This window comes from Mesocricetus auratus, unplaced genomic scaffold (genome assembly GCF_017639785.1).
Source record: "Mesocricetus auratus isolate SY011 unplaced genomic scaffold, BCM_Maur_2.0 Super-Scaffold_100008, whole genome shotgun sequence".
Classification (NCBI taxonomy): Eukaryota; Metazoa; Chordata; class Mammalia; order Rodentia; family Cricetidae; genus Mesocricetus; species Mesocricetus auratus.
In genome coordinates this window covers 25,640,455-25,657,628 of record NW_024429192.1, presented here as the reverse complement: position 1 = coordinate 25,657,628, position 17,174 = coordinate 25,640,455, and the positions used below count along the sequence as shown (strand labels likewise).

At 38.5% G+C, this 17,174-nt stretch overlaps 1 pseudogene; it reads right to left on the bottom strand.

The window, feature by feature from the left end:
• Positions 1-318: 318 nt before the first annotated feature.
• On the bottom strand, positions 319-3,913 carry LOC101843349 (annotated as a pseudogene).
• Between the last annotated feature and the right edge of the window lie 13,261 nt (positions 3,914-17,174).

The window sequence follows — 17,174 nt, the reverse complement described above, 5'->3', positions numbered from 1 at the left end:
TTCACATTATGATTATTATATTTTTTTCAATGCCAGCGCTGCTAAGCCCTCAGCATAACTTCAGTTTTCATAAAAAGAACACTGACTATGTAAAATTTTACTTTTCTGAAACTGAAATCTGAGGGCAGGTCAACTTTTCTTCTTTCCCACGAACTTGAACCTGTGTTTCATTAAGAGAGTTGAAGGTTCTGCAAGTGAAGGGAACTGTGCTTGGGTCCTACATACAAGACACAGTAGCATCACCTCCCAGTTTTGCATGTATCTGTGTGTGTTTGCGTCTGTGTATGTGTGTCTCAACCCCAGCAGAAGTTAAAAGGCTTAAGACCATGGTTGACCCAGATTGCCATACAGGTCAGATCTGCGATGCTGGAACACAGGCAGGTGTTGGCGCATCTGCTGTAGAAAGTTGAGATCAATTCTGGCAAGGCAGAGGCCTGGTCCCTCAGAGCAGAGGGCCACCACTGTACCCCAGGGGTCCACCACCATGCAGTGCCCATAACTTGCTCTTGTCTCATGGAGGCCTCTTACACTGTTCTGCTGCTATCACATAGCACTAAGATTCAATGGCACGGGCCAGCAGCAACACCTCCCAGTGGGCAGGGCCTGTAACCAATCCAGAGACTGAAGAGTAAGTCAGTATTTCTGTCCCAGCTTGAGCCAGTCTCAAAGAAAGTTCAGGGAACCGCATGTCATAACAGATTGCCAGACCAACCTTGCCTACTGGTGTGCTGATGGGTGGCTCAAGACTGGTTCCTGGCATGGTAGAGTTGCTTTCCCCAGAGGCCCCTGACCTGGGATCTCTACATCACAAAGAAGTGTCTTCCTGTAACTGGCCACTACTAATCCCTTGTTGTTCAGAATCACATGACAATTGTAGATTTTCCGAGTCTGCTCCCAGTCTTGGCCATGCTCATGGAAACCACCCAAGGACGGCCAGATTCCACATTCCCTGGGCTAAGTACAAAGTACTGAGATTCGAGGCAATTGGTTTCCGGTACACAAAAGAGACAGGATTAGTCGAGGAGGCCTGCTGATGGAACCCAGTCTCAACTTCCAGTGATCGCACATTAATTAACACTGTAGCCCCTTTCCTCCGCCAAAGTTTTCCACGGTTCAAGTCATCTCACGGAACCTTCCTCGTTCCCCTAATTCTCTCTTCTCGGCAGTGCCACCTGCACAGATTTATAGGCTCAACACATCTCTCTGCTTACACCAGTATCTCTAAAGGAAAGTTCTCTCTCCTTAGATTACCATCTCCTGGTAAGTAGGGGACACAGTACCAGATCTCAACACTAGACCTATGATTAGTGTGTCCTTCCCCTCCTCTCTCCCTGGGGCAAGAGTGTCAGCGAGAAGGCCTGGGCAACCTATGGGGCCCTGAGCTGTGGATCAGTGTCTATCCCTGGAATACAAACAGTCATCGTGTGCCTATAGCACAAAGAGGGATGCTCTCTCAGCCTGGACTCTTAGGGGAGTGCCTGGACCCTACCCAGAGTGAAATGACAGACTCTAGATATCCCCTATGTGGAAGGATTTGGCAATAGGGTGGGAGGGTGGGGGGGAAGAGGAGTGCGGGAGGAGGGGAGGGAGAGAGAACTGGGATTGACGTGTAAAACAAGCTATTTAAAATTAAAATAAAAAATGATAAAAAAAAAGAATCTCTGTTGCACAAGTTAAAGCATCACAGGTGAAATTCACCGCAGCCTGACTGTGGAAAGTCTAATTAAAGTCTACTTACCTCAATAAGACAATCACTTAAACTAAATCTACTTTTGTAATGTTAATCTCAAATATAAATACTGAGAGTTTCTCTGAAAAGTATTTAGTAGAAGGCTCTCCAATTCATGGCCCAGTCAAATGACACTTAAAGTTAAACAAACAAGGTTGGGCAAAGAAAATATTTCCATTAACGCTTCTTTTGGCAGGGTGGGGGTGGGGGGAGGAGAGGAGGAGTTAATAGATTTAAAACAAAATTGGGGCTAGTTTTCTTCAGATTCAATTTTTTAAACTTTTTTTTTGTATTTAACTATTTTTCCCCCACACATTAGCTTAAATTGAGAGTCAATTAAATAATCTATATTTTGTATTCATTAATTGTTTGGAAAATATGCATGCATGTTTGCCTTTGTTTCTCATATGCCAATAGTAATTAACACTAACACATCAACTTTTAAAAAGTGTCAAGGAAGCAGGGAGGGGGTGGTACATGCCTTTAATTCTGGCACTTGGGAAGCAGAGGCAGGCAGATCTTTGTGAGTTTTGGGTCAGCCTGGTACACAGAGCTATTTCTAGGACAGCCAGGGCTACACATAAAAACCCTGTCTTGAAAAAACAAAAACAAAAGAAAACAAAAACAAAATGAACTAAAAAGTGTCAATGAAAAATTTAGCTAATGTTTTTAAAAGATAAATAGTATATTTAATAGAACTTCTAGAAAAGCAGGGTGAATTGAACTCTAATAAATCTACTTTCTGATATTTCATTTTGACTAAAAAATGTAAATGAAATGACAGGCTAATTTGTACTGAACTGTTTTAGATTTCAAAATGTTTTTTTCTTCTATTCTCAAAGTAAACAATTTTTATCATGTGCAAGTCACCATATATTTATGGATATCACTTGCTTCCACAGAGTTAATCTGTTTTATTATGTGCGTAAAAGTCTTCTTAGATTCTCTTTCACATGGGACTTCACCAACTGCTTCCTCATGTAAAGCTATATCTGATATGTAAAACTCATATCCCTACATGTATTTAACATTCATCAGAACACTGGAAACAAAAAAAAAAAAGTATTTTTTTTTTTCAAAAAAAAAAAAAAAAAGTATTTATTCAAGGTAACACAGTACCTAACTGTAGGAGGAAGTCTGTATGCTGCCATTAAACATGTGACTTACTAGAGGCGCATACAGATGAGGTAATAAAAGGGCGGTTTACCACACCACTAACCACACCCACTTTAGGCATGACTAAAGACGTATATGGCCAGACGTAAAGACGTATACGTACATAGGCGGTGAACTACGTCACTAGCCAGGCCCACTTTTGGGCATGGCTAGGGGGCGTTGTGGGGGAAGGCATAAAAGACAGCACACAGGAAGTCTCGGTCTCTTTTTCCCGGAGTTCGGCTTCCAGTTCGGCAGCGGAAAACTACTTGGCTCATCTGGGTTACTTTTTTGGTATCTTGTGAGTAATTTCTGTTGGGGGAAGTCCTGTGCATTTGTCAATAAAGTACTGTTGAGCCTATAGGAAACCTAGATAGGAGGGACTAGGAGTCCAGGAGAACTCTGGGAAGGAGAAAGACAAGAGAGTCGACATGTGACGCCATAGGGGTAGGAAGCCGGGAACTATTCTCCGGTAAGAGACATACTTAGATTAACAATTATGGGGTAATTACTTAAGGCAGAGCTAGCCAGTAAGGGACAAGCAAGGCCAACAGCTTCATAATTAATATAGCCTCCTGTGTGTTTATTTGGGACTGATGCGGCTCTAGAACCAGGCTGGCGCGGCAGAGCCCAGGTGACTGGCGGGGGATAAACCAAAGCGGCTAGCAAAAGAAAAAGCTTCTCTTAACATAATGGTGATCAGGAGTGGGATCATGAATTTCCACGCAAAATAACAAAAGCTTTAAAGGAATTTTAAAAACAGAAGAACAGAGAGAAGCACAGATTTTAGTAGCAGCATTTTTCTCAGGTGTGCTCTGTTTTGCTATTGACAAGCCGAGATTCACGTGGCTCGCTTACCGGAGTCTTCCTGACTCAGCATAATAAGAAAAAAAAAAAAACCCAGCAAGGTTGTTTTAAGAGACTCTGCTAACAATTAAAAGGTGTGTACGTACAGCTGGAAGTGGCAGCTTTTGCTGGATGTCAGCATGGACTGAGGCGGTAAGCTGAAGTCACGCTTACGCCCGCCATCTTGACGGAAAAACCAGCAGTTTAAAACGGCCGCGGTTTTACAGATAAGACACGTGGTCAGAAAAACATAAAGATTTACAGTAAAGTCAGACTTAAATGAAGAAAAACCTCTAAAGGTTTACAGTGTGTTTAAAAATATACGTGAGATTGAGAGAGAAAATGAAATGGCAAAGTGGTAAATAAATACAAAAGCCAGCGTTGTGGTGGCACACGCCGGTAGGATTCCTCCAGAGGCAGAGGCAGGCAGGTTTCCAAAAAGAAACCCTGTCTCAGAGAAAAAGAAATAAAAGTGAAAGAAATAAAGTAATAATAAATAAATAAGCCACACAAAGATGGAAAATACACAGAGAGTCTGGATACTGTACGCTATTATGTTTTTCAGTTTTTTGCTTGCTCAGGAAGGAACTGATACTAAAGTACACTTGCTTATAAATGCTGCTAAATTAATACAACTTATATCTTTTGAAAATACCTTGACCTCAAAATTTAAGTATAAGGATATGTTACTCGGAAAAGGAGTTTTAATTTATGTTTTCACAGAACATAAAAAGCTGAGGATTTCTTCCAGACTTCTGTGGTTTGACGAACCAAGACCCCCGGAAGCAGTGGACCAGGTGTTCCAACTATTGAGACAGCTAAGATGATACAGCTTTACAGACCCCGAAAATACGGACTTATACAGGTTTCTGAGTTTTGTCATGATCCCCATGGTAAAAACAGCGCCCCCTTCCAGCAGGAAGCAGTTTGGAATGAGCGACGTCCCAATTCCCATCTTGTTTATAAATCTTTGTTTTCATTTAAATGGGATTGTTTATAATTGATTAATGATCACAGCCAATCTTTTTTAATGGTAAAAAAGGGGAATTATGGTATGGGTATTGTTTTTCATTTATTGAGACAAAATCAAAGTCAATTTTGTGATGCTTATATTTCTCCTCTTGAATAAGCATTGTGCTTATACTTATCTTTTAAAATGTAATACATAATTGAATACAGACTATAGATAGTTACTTAAAATAGAATTTATAGTTAGGTAAGTTAGGTTTTCTAGATATATAGAAATGTATTTGAGACAGATAGATAGTCTTCAAACCTCTCAAAGACCTTCAGAAAAATGGCATTTAAAATGGCTTAGGGTTTGTCTTGACAATGAGAAATGTCTGCTCCTGGCAGCACCAATTACATCTGAGAGGAAGATGGGCATCAAAGAAACTCGTTATAAAGTTTGCTTTCAACATGGCAAGATTAGCCATTTGGGCAAGAAACTGCTCTGGCCTAGATTGTTTGACTGTTGTTGTATCATCTGGACATGCAGGACCCACAGGAGAATGACTACTGAACTCAGTCTTACAGGGTTCCTGCTTCATGAAGAGTCTACGAGACTTTCTGCAGGACAAAGAAAAATGACTGACAGACTGCTGATGCAGATGGACAGTTTGAAATTTCCTGCTTTGCTGAGAAGTGTTCCAGATACATTGTGGCCTATGGGCTGAAGATGGATGCCCCAACGTTACAGAGGAACTTCGGGTGACTGTCCAGGCAGTAAGATGTCTCTGTCAATCCTAGTGTTTATATATTATCCTTCTGTGGTCTTTGATGGAGTTGAAGACAGATAGTTATAATTATAGTTTTCCTTAGTTATGATAAAAGATAAGCTACATATAGAACTTTGGACTCACAAGAATGAGATAGATGATATTTTCTTTAAATCTTGCTAAAATATTGTAACTATGTTCTTACTTGATAACTGTTCTGTTATATACAATTTGACTATGTTAAAGTTAAGACCTTTCTTTTTGTTTAAACAGAAAAGAGGAGATGTTGGGGAAGTCTTATGTCAATAAAGTACTGTTGAGCCTATAGGGAACCAAGATGGGAGGGACTAGGAGTCCAGGAGAACTCTGGGTAGGAGAAAGACAAGAGAGTTCGAGATGTAACGCCATGGATAGGATCCCGGAACTATTCTCCGGTAAGAGAAATACTTAGATTAACAATTATGGGGTAATTACTTAAAGCAGAGGTAGCCAGTAAGAGACAAGCAAGGCCAACAGCTTCATAATTAATATAGCCTCCTGTGTGTTTATTTGGGACTGATGCGGCTCTAGAACCAGGCTGGCGTGGCAGAGCCCAGGTGACTGGCGGGGGATAAACCAAAGCGGCTAGCAAAAGAAAAAGCTTCTCTTAACATAATGGTGATCAGGAGTGGGATCATGAATTTCCACGCAAAATAACAAAAGCTTTAAAGGAATTTTAAAAACAGAAGAACAGAGAGAAGCACAGATTTTAGTAGCAGCATTTTTCTCAGGTGTGCTCTGTTTTGCTATTGACAAGCCGAGATTCACGTGGCTCGCTTACCGGAGTCTTCCTGACTCAGCATAATAAGAAAAAAAAAAAAAACCCAGCAAGGTTGTTTTAAGAGACTCTGCTAACAATTAAAAGGTGTGTACGTACAGCTGGAAGTGGCAGCTTTTGCTGGATGTCAGCATGGACTGAGGCGGTAAGCTGAAGTCACGCTTACGCCCGCCATCTTGACGGAAAAACCAGCAGTTTAAAACGGCCGCGGTTTTACAGATAAGACACGTGGTCAGAAAAACATAAAGATTTACAGTAAAGTCAGACTTAAATGAAGAAAAACCTCTAAAGGTTTACAGTGTGTTTAAAAATATACGTGAGATTGAGAGAGAAAATGAAATGGCAAAGTGGTAAATAACTTATTTGATAACTGTTCTGTTATATATGATTTGACTATGTCAAAGTTAAGACCTTTCTTTTTGTTTAAACAGAAAAGAGGAGCTGTTGGGGGAAGTCCTGTGCATTTGTCAATAAAGTACTGTTGAGCCTATAGGAAACCTAGATAGGAGGGACTAGGAGTCCAGGAGAACTCTGGGAAGGAGAAAGACAAGAGAGTCGACATGTGACGCCATAGGGGTAAGAAGCCGGGAACTATTCTCCGGTAAGAAACATACTTAGATTAACAATTATGGGGTAATTACTTAAGGCAGAGCTAGCCAGTAAGGGACAAGCAAGGCCAACAGCTTCATAATTAATATAGCCTCCTGTGTGTTTATTTGGGACTGATGCGGCTCTAGAACCAGGCTGGCGCGGCAGAGCCCAGGTGACTGGCGGGGGATAAACCAAAGCGGCTAGCAAAAGAAAAAGCTTCTCTTAACAAATTTCTACAATAAATACTTAGTTTTACTTTCTGTAATTGTGTCGATTATCGTTACAGCATCCTTTGGAGCCACACCCAACTCTGATGATTATAAATTTACAAAAGCTATGTCGCTACTGAAATTACACAAATAATATTTGTGGCACATTTATAGTAAAAGTGCTAAAATTTGAAATATTTTATATTTTGTTGTAGGAACATGTTATCACAGTATATTACAGATTATGTACACCTGCTAAATGGTGCTAACTATCAGCTTAAAACATATTCCTTTTTGTGTTGGAATTCATGATGTTTATATTTTTCCTTTTTTATTTAAATTAGAAACAAGCTTGTTTTACATGTCATTCCCAATTTCTTCTCCCTCTCCTCCTCCTCTGTCCCCCTCCATTCACTTTCTGTTCCCTAAGGAGGGTGAAGACTTCCAAGGCTGTAGGTAGGGATCTCACTTACCCAAAGTACTGACAACCCCCATTTGGGTATGGTCACAGAGGGAGGCAGAGTTAAAGGTCAAGGAAGGAGGGGTCATGCTTTCTCTTGGGGTTGCAGTCAAGGTCAGAGACCACCAGAGTGCTGACCTCAGTTCTTAGCGTCTCATGTAAGTGACTTCTTTCTCTGTAATAAAGTATCATACGACTTCCCTTCCCAGTATGCTTGATGTGTCTAGGCTGAGAGAATATCCTTCTGTATATGGAATGGGCTAACAAACTTCACTCATATCCTAGGAATAAATACTGATCCACTGCCAGAGGCCTCATACATTGCCCAGGCCTCCTAACTGACACCCATGTTCAGGAGGTATGTGTCAGTCCAGATAGGTTTCCCAGCTATCATTCTGGGGTTCACAAGCTCCCACTTGTTCAGGTCAGCTGTTTCTGTGGGCTTCTCTAGCTCATCACTCCTCCCTCTCTGCAACTGGATTCCAGGAGTTTGGCTCAGTGTTTAGCCATGAATATCTGATTCTGCTTCCATCAGCCACTGGATGGAGGTTCTAGGATGCCATATAAGGTAGTCATCAACCTCATTTTTAGGGAAGGGCATTTAAGGTAGCCTCTCCACTATTTCTTGGATTCTTGTGGTCATCCTTGTAGATCTCTGGACATTTTCCTAGTTCCTGATTTCCCTTTAAACCTATAATGACTCTGTCTACTAAGGTATATCTGTTCTGGCTCTCCTCTGTTCTTCTCCTGACTCAATCTTCCTGCTCCCTCATGTCCTCCTCTCCCCCAGATACATTGAACCTCTTAGAGGAGAAAGTGGGAGGTAGCCTTGAACCAGTAGCACAGATGCTGCAATCAACAATTTAATACATGGGACCTCCTGAAACTAAGAAGCTTCTGTAAGGCAAAGGACACAGTTAACGAGACAAAAATGGCAGCCCACAAAATGGAAGAAGATATTCACCAACCCCATATCTGACAGATTTCCAAAATACACAAAGAACTCAAGAAGCTAGTCACCAAAATACAAAATAAAATTAAAAAGTGTGCTACAGAACTAAGTAGAGTAATCCCCAATAGAGGAGTTTGAAGTGACTGAAAGACACTTAATAAAATGCTCAGCATCCTTAGCCATCAGGGAAATGCAACTCAAAACAAGTCTGAGATACTATCTTACAAGGACCAGAATGACTAAAATTAAAAACACCAATGACAGTTTATGCTGGAGAGGATGTGGAGAAAGCAGAATACTCCCACATTGCTGGTGTGAGTGCAAACTCATACAACAACTTTGGAAATCAGTATGGCATTTCTTCAGGAAAATGGAAATAGTCTACCACAAGATCCAGCAATTCCACTCTTAGGCATATATCCAAACGATTCACATTCATACAACAAGAACACCTGTTGAACTATGTTCATAGCAGCTTTATATGTAATAGCCAGAACCAGGAAGCCACCTAGATGCCCCTCAACTAAAGAATGATAAAGAAAGTGTGGTACATTTACAAAAATTGCAGGTAAATGAATGTAACTAGGAAAACCATCCTGAGTAAGATAACCAAGTCATAAAAAAGACAAACATGATATGTACTAACTCATGAATGGATATTAGACATAGAGCAAAGGATTACCAGCCTACAATCCACACCTCAGAAGCTAGGAAACAAGGAGGACCATAAGAGAGACATACATGGTTCCCCAGAGAAGGCAAAAGGGACAGGATCTCCTGAGCAAATTGTGAGCATGGGGGAGAGGAGAGTTAGTTAGGAGAAATAGAAGGGGAGAGGAGGAAGGGAGAGGAGGACAAGAGGGAATTTGTTATGTTTATAATACTTAAATCTTATGAATGTTAACACTATTCCTGAGAAAGCATTCTGGGTTCAATTTTTCCTCATATATAAAGAAGCCCAAAATACCCACCTAATGACTTTCCTCACTAAATCTGTGTCACAGAATTCAAGAACCATGCACAACCATTTCTACATAATTCTTTGTGTGTGTGTGTTTATAGAGATCCTACCTGATTAACTATGTCAATATGTTTAAAGTAATTACCTTTTTCATATTCCTTACTGCTTCTTCCTACCCTCTTCTCTCTTTCCTTTTTCTATTTCTCTCCTCATTAAAGCATGCAGACATGAAAATAGTATTAAGTTGATTTTGACTGAAGGAAAAATGTATAATAGGAAAACGAAAACTGAAGTTTTTTTCAGCACAGTGGCTACAAATATAATGAGGCAAAGTGTAGGACTGTTCCCCCTTTGTGCAATTAAATTTACAGCATGCCATGTTTAGTAGGTAAGAGAAAAACAGGAGCCACCATATTTCAGTAAAATTATAAACATGTTTCATCCTCACAGGAAAAAACGAGTAAGTATGAACAAGTTCCTAGTAAAGCTGTCTTTATTTAATGACTTTACAGATACCGCTGGGCATAATTCTACCTTTAAAAATTGCTGTGGCTGATATTGCAGAATATTACTGTCACCATAGTGACAGTCACTAAAGAATGATTTAGAGTAAGAAAAGCATTAGAAAACTTTTCTAACATATGAAATACAAATTGTGGAATCTTTACTGACTTATTTTAAATTATATATTTATATATATATATACATTTATATAATTACAAGTAAGAAATTTAAACACACCATCTTAATTTATCAAGTTTCTGAATCTTGGTTTTGATTTCAGGTATGTAAAGAAATATTTAAATGTAGAATATAGGAGAAGCATTATGGGATACACAGTTTTCAGATACATCTCGTCCTTGTATGGCTAAAGCGCTCTCTCTGTCTTGGATGGTGGTCACGAATAAGATAGGGTCACAGTGTCCTGTACCTTGTGGCAGAAGACAGTGGTGACACTTTACCTTCATTGTGTGAGTGTTCCCCAAATACATATTTGATATTCTTTTGCTCAGTCCACAGCAGGATATGATGATTTGCAACTGAAATTGTTATACTTGAGACATATTCAAAAAGATATCACACTAAGGACTATACTGGACTCTCTTAAACAATACAAACTTGCATACACACATGCAAAAAATATGCATGCACAAACATGTGCACATATTCACTCACGCAGATGCATGTACACACATACAACTCCACACACAATCACATACTCACATATATTTGCACACACACACCACACATATACATACATATATTCCTTCTGCCACGAATGTACACATATGCTCACATAAAACCCATATATATCCATATATATTAATAAGTGAATAATATATTTAGTAATGGTTATATATATATACTTAGCTTTAATTCTTTTGAAGAACCATCTTCTAATTGAATTCTAATAGTGAATTTAATGTTTTCATAATACATAACTTCTATACAAATTTAGAAATGACCATGTCATTTAGCAATGTTAAAGTTAAGATTTCTTATTTGAGCTTTGCAAAAAATGATATGTGGCCTATTTAGCGATAAAGTACTGCCAGTCAGTTCTTCTTGTCAAACACAAAGAATGAATTACCAACACCAGGGTAATTTGAAGAATCTCTGGGACTTTTCTGATCAACTGCTAATAAAGAAATGTACCACATTGGGCATTTACACTTTTGGTTAATAATCCTTAGATTTTAGAAATAATTATTCCTTATACAAAACATCATGTATTTTGATAAGATTCACTGTAAAAATGCAATGAGATATTATGGTGTGATGCTATTCTTAACTTTAATTTGTTACACTATGAACAAATTCTTTAAGGAATTTACATCTTTAATTTCTGTGATATTATTTACACTAAGAAAATGAGTAGGTTCTTAATGAGAAGAAGACAGGTCAATGCTATGTAATAATTATCTAGTTAATAGAGTAAGAGCAAGTTGCTTTCTGTAAATGGTATTGAATGGAAATCTCTAAATGAATTGGAAAATTGAATATACATTACTAGAATTGTATAAAAGAATTTTAAGTAAAATAACATTATAAGATTCCCCAATTACTTATAATCTATATTGCTAGACAGGTAACATTAACAATTATTTAAGATGATATTATTGATAAAATTTTTAATTTCTTTATCTCAACATTTTTTATCCAAAAACATTTTTACTTATAATTTAATCAAATATTGAATATGTACTTCTAATTAGTTGATAACACATAGAAGAAAATAAATTTATGACACTGATTAAAACAATGAAATGTACAGGGTATTAAAAATAAAAAATATTTTTTTCTTCAAACGTTATTTCATTCATAATATTAAATATGTATAAGACATACAAAACTTAAAATATAAAATATAATAGCTTTAGCACAGTTTACCGTTTGTATTTATATATTATATTTTATTCTTGAGAATTTCAAACACGTTGTTTTAGATGTTTCATTCCTTTTCTATTGGAGGGAAGAGACATCTTGTCCAAGGCAACTCTTATAAAAGAAAGATCTAATTTGGAATCTTGATTATAGTCTCAGAGACTTAGTACATTATTATCATGGAAGGGAACATGGTTTCAGGCATAGGAGGCATAGTGCTAGAGACCTAGTAGAAAGTTACATTCTGATTATAAGACAGAACTAGATTTTGGACCTAGGGGATGCTTTTGAAACTACAAAGCCTTTTTCCCGCAACACACTTCTTCCAAATGGGCCACACCTTTCAGTCTTTCTAATTCTATCCATGTAGACTAATCATTCAAGCATAGGAGCCGGTGGAGGATGTATTCCCATTCAAACCATCATGTTCCACTCCTGCCCCCATAGGATTGTAACCATATCATAATGCAAATTTGTGTTGAGTCCAACTTCAAAAGTTTCTCTGCTCTCTCAGCCTTAACACTGTTAAAAGAATCAACATTTTTTATCAGATTCATAGCAGTCTCTTAACTGTAACACCCTGGAAAAGAAAAAATCGTGAAGCAGATCACATAGTTCCAACATAGAACAGTACATCACATACACAGTCATTCTAAACAGCAGGAAATTGAGAAGTGCTTAACCAAAGGAAGATTGAAAACCACCAAGGTGAACACCTAATTCTTCTTATCTGTGTTTGAAGATAAAGAACTTTCAGATCTCCAGCTACTTTCAACAGCACACTTCTCTCTTAGGTTGACTTGGTCGGTAGCTCTCATGTCCCATCTCCTGTGTGCCATCTGTCATCTCCAACAACCTGTGGTTTCCAACAAAATCCAGGTTTCACTTTTACAGTTTCAGACAATGCCCTTCCTGGGCCTCCATGCATGGACTGCTGACACATACCTGGCTGTAAAGAGAAGCCTTCCTTCCAGCCTGGTTCCAGAGCTGCATCAGTCCCAAATAACACACAGGAGGCTATATTAATTATGAAGCTGTTTGCCTTGCTTGTTTCTTACTGGCTAGCTCTGACTTAAGTAATTACCCCATAATTGTTAATCTAAGTATTTCTCTTACCGGAGAAGTTTCCAGGCTTCCTACCCAATGGTGTCACATCTTGACTCCCTGTGTTTCTCCTTCCCAGAGTCCTCCTAGACTCCTACTCCCAACTATCTTAGTTCCCTATTGGCCAACAGTGCTTTATTGATATATACACAGGACTTTCCCCTATCATCTCCTCTTTTCTGTCTAAACAAAAAGAAAGGTCTTAACTTTAACATAGTCAAATTATATATAACAGAACAGTTATCAAGTAAGAAAACAGTTACAATATTTTGCCTATCAACATTCAGCAAGATTTAAAGAAAATATCATCTATCCCATTCTTGTAAGTCCAAAATCCTATTTGAGCTTACCTTTTATCATAACTAAGGAAAACTATAGCTATCTGCCTTCAAGTCTATCAAAGACCACAGAAAGATATTATATAAACACTAGGATTTACAGAGACATCTTACTACCTGAACAGTCACCTGATGTTCCTCTGTAATGTCGGGGCATCCATCTTCAGCCCATAGGCCACAGTGTGTCTAGAAGATTTTTCAGCAAAGCAGGAAATTTCAACCTGTCCATCTGCATCATCAGTCTGTCAGTCATTTTTCTGTGTCCTGCAGAAAGTCTCATAGTCTCTTCCATGAATCAGGAACCCTGAAGGACAGTTTGAGTTCAGCAGTCACTTTCCTATGGGTCCTGTATGTCCAGTTCATACAGCAACAGTCAAGCAGTCTAGGCAAGAGCAGTTTCTTGCCCAAATGGCTAATCTTGCCATGTTGAAAACAAACTCCATAACAAGTCTCTTCAATGCCCATCTTCCACTCAGACATAATTGGTGCTGCCAGGAGCAGACATTTCTCATTGTCAAAAACCCTAAACCATTTTAAATGCCATTTTCTGAAGATCTTTGAAAGGTTTGAAGACTGTCTACCTCAAATATACCTCTGTATATCTAGAAAACCTAACTAACCTAACTATAAGTTCTGACTATTATAAGTAACTATCTATAGTCTGTATTGAATTATGCATTATGTTTTAAAAGATCAGTATAAGCACACTACTTAATCAAGAGGAGAAATATACACATCAAAAAATTGACCTTGAATTTGTATCAATAAATGAAAAACTATACCAATACAAAGTACTCATTTCCATACCATAATCCCCTTTTTTCTTTAAAAAGATATTGGTTGTGATCATTAACCAATTATAAACAATCCCATTTAAATGAAAACAAAGATTTATAAACAAGATGGGAATTAGGATGTCGGTCATTCAGAACTGCTACGTGCTGGAAGGGGGCTCTTTATATACCATGGGGATCATGACAAAACTCAGAAACCTGTATAAATCCTTATTTTCGGGGTCTGTAAGACTGCATCATGTTAGCTGTTTCAATTGTTGGAACACCTGGTCCACTGCTTCTAGGGGTCTTGGTCCATCAAACCACAGAAGCCTGGAAGGAATCCTCAGCTTTTCATTTTCTATAGAAACATAAGTAAAAACTCCTTTCCCAAGTAACATATCCTTACACTTAAATTTTGAAGTCAAGGCATTTTCAAAAGATATAAGTTGAATTAGTTCAGCAGCATTTATAGTCAAGTGTACTTTAGCAATTGTTCTTTCCTGAGAAATCAAAAAACTGAAAAACACAAAAGCATACAGTATTCAGACTCTCTGTGTATTTTCCTTCTTTACGTGGCTTATTTATTTATCAATTATTATTATTCTATTTCTTTTACTTTTACTTATTTTTCTTTAAGACAGTGTTTCTCTTTGGAAATCTCTTGCCTCTGCAGCAAATCCCACCACAGCCGGCTTTTCTACTTATTTACCACTATGCCGTTTCTTTTTCTCTCTCAATCTTACATATAGTTTTAAACACACTATAAACCTTTAAAGGCTTTTCTTTATCCAAGTCTGACTTTACTGTAAATCTTTGTTTTTCTGGCCACGTGTCTAAACTGTTACAACCGCGGCTGTTTAAACTGCCATTTTTCTAAGATGGCAAATGTAAGCGTGACTCCAGATGCTGTCACTGCCACTTCCAGCTGTGCTTACACACCTTTCATTGTTATCAGAGTCTCTTTTTTTTTTTTTTTTTTTTGGTTTTTCGAGACAGGGTTTCTCTGTATTGTTTTGGAGGCTGTTCGTCCAGCCTGGCCTCGAACTCACAGAGATCCGCCTGCCTCTGCCTCCCGAGTGCTGGGATTAAAGGCGTGCGCCACCACTGCCCGGCGTTATCAGAGTCTCTTAAAAAACCTTGTTGCCTTGTTTTTTTTTTTTTTTTTTTTTTGCTTATGCTGAGTCAGGAAGACTCCCTTAAGCGAATTGCATGAATCTCTGTCTGTTGCTAGCAAAACAGAGCCCACCTGAGAAAATGCTGCTACCAAAAAATCTGTGCTTCTCTCCACTCTTCTGTTTCTAAAATTCCTTTAAAGCTTTGGTCATTCTACATGGAAATTCATGATCCCACTTCTGATCCCCATTATGTAAAGGGAAGCCTTCTCGCCAGCCTGGTTCCAGAGCCCCATCAGTCCCAAATAACACACAGGAGGCTATATTAATTATGAAGCTGTTGGCCTTGCTTGTTTCTTACTGGCTAGCTCTGACTTAAGTAATTACCCCGTAATTGTTAATCTAAGTATTTCTCTTACCAGAGAAGTTTCCGTGCTTCCTACCCCATGGCGTTACATCTTGACTCCCTGTGTTTCTCCTTCCCAGAGTCCTCCTGGACTCTTAGTCCCAGCTATCTTGGTTCCCTATTGGCCAACAGTTCTTTATTGACATATACACAGGACTTCCCCCATCTCCTGGCTCCCTTGGTAATCTTTATCTCTGAGGAAATATCGACAGCCCCTTTCTTGTATCATTGTCTCTCAATCGGAAACCACATGTCCAATGTTTCTAAGATCTGCTACTTCCTGGGGCTGGAACATTTTCTCAATGACATCTGATTCAGCTTTCTTTTGTTGATAGTTTCTTTGGCTGCTGAAGCTTTTCTTCAATTTCTTTTCACAAGTTGGAAGCTTAGCTGGTAAGGTCTTGCCCTGAGATAACCACTCCCTTTATTCCATTTAGCATCATGTTTTTCCTTAAACATTTTATGTTCTTGAGCAATAGACTTAGTTCCATTATACTTTCTGGTGCTCCGTTTCTCCTCAAACTGTCCTTACTGCATTACACTTTTTTTGAGTATGCTAGGTTTTTCGTATATATCTGCAAGAGGGTGCTTATTAATGATCACAGGATAGCGTTAATAGTAGGTTTTCTTGAAGTCTGCTCGATCAATGTCAAAAACTCTTCAATTTATCCTCAGACAGAGCAAAAAGTCGCCACATTCTATGCCAAATTATCACAAGAAAGGTCACTAGGCCAATTATTACTATTCGTCCCCTCTGAAACAGTTCACATCTCCCTCAGAAATCCTATCCATATTCCTACTAGGATGACCCAATGAGCTCCACCAAAAGTTTTCAACCACTTTTTTAGTCTAGTGTCCCAAAGTCTTCCATATTTCTCAAACAGGCCTGTCATATAAATGCCCCATTTCCAATACCAACTTATATCTCAGTGTCTTAGATAGTTTTATGACTACTTGATACAAGATAGAGTAATCTGAGAGCAAAAAATCTCAATTAGAAAAATAATGGCTCCGCAATTTCAGATTGTAGGCAAGCATGAAGGGAATTTTCCTAACTGATCATTTTGATGGCTATTTTTTGCTATCATTTGAATGAACTACAATCCTGAAAGTTAAGGTACACATGTGGGAGATTTTTTTTCTTGGCTATAAGTTGATAAATTCAGTTCTAGCCCTAACCTTTGAGGTAGGAAGATACATGCCTTTAATCTGGATCTTAATGCAACTTTAATCTAGGCCATAGCTTCTGCTAGAAGTCCATATAAGGACATAGAAAAAGGAAGCTTTTCCCTTTCCATGATTGTTCTTGCCTTGCTAACAGATTCATTCCTTTTGAGCCTACTTCTTTGGTATTGCAACATATACTGAAGACCAGCTGAGACATCCAGCCTTACAGACTGCACAATTACTGTATTCTTGGACTTTCAATATTTACTGCCAGCCATTTTTTGGTTAGCTGCAAGTCATTCTGATAAATCCCCTTCATACGTATATAGAGGGAGATTCATTCTAAAATTTTTGTTACTATAGAGAAGCCTAACTAATACAATGATTAATAGGGCTTTGCCCAGCCAAATGTGGGTGGTGGCACTCCTGGGCTGTTAGTTGTGGGTTT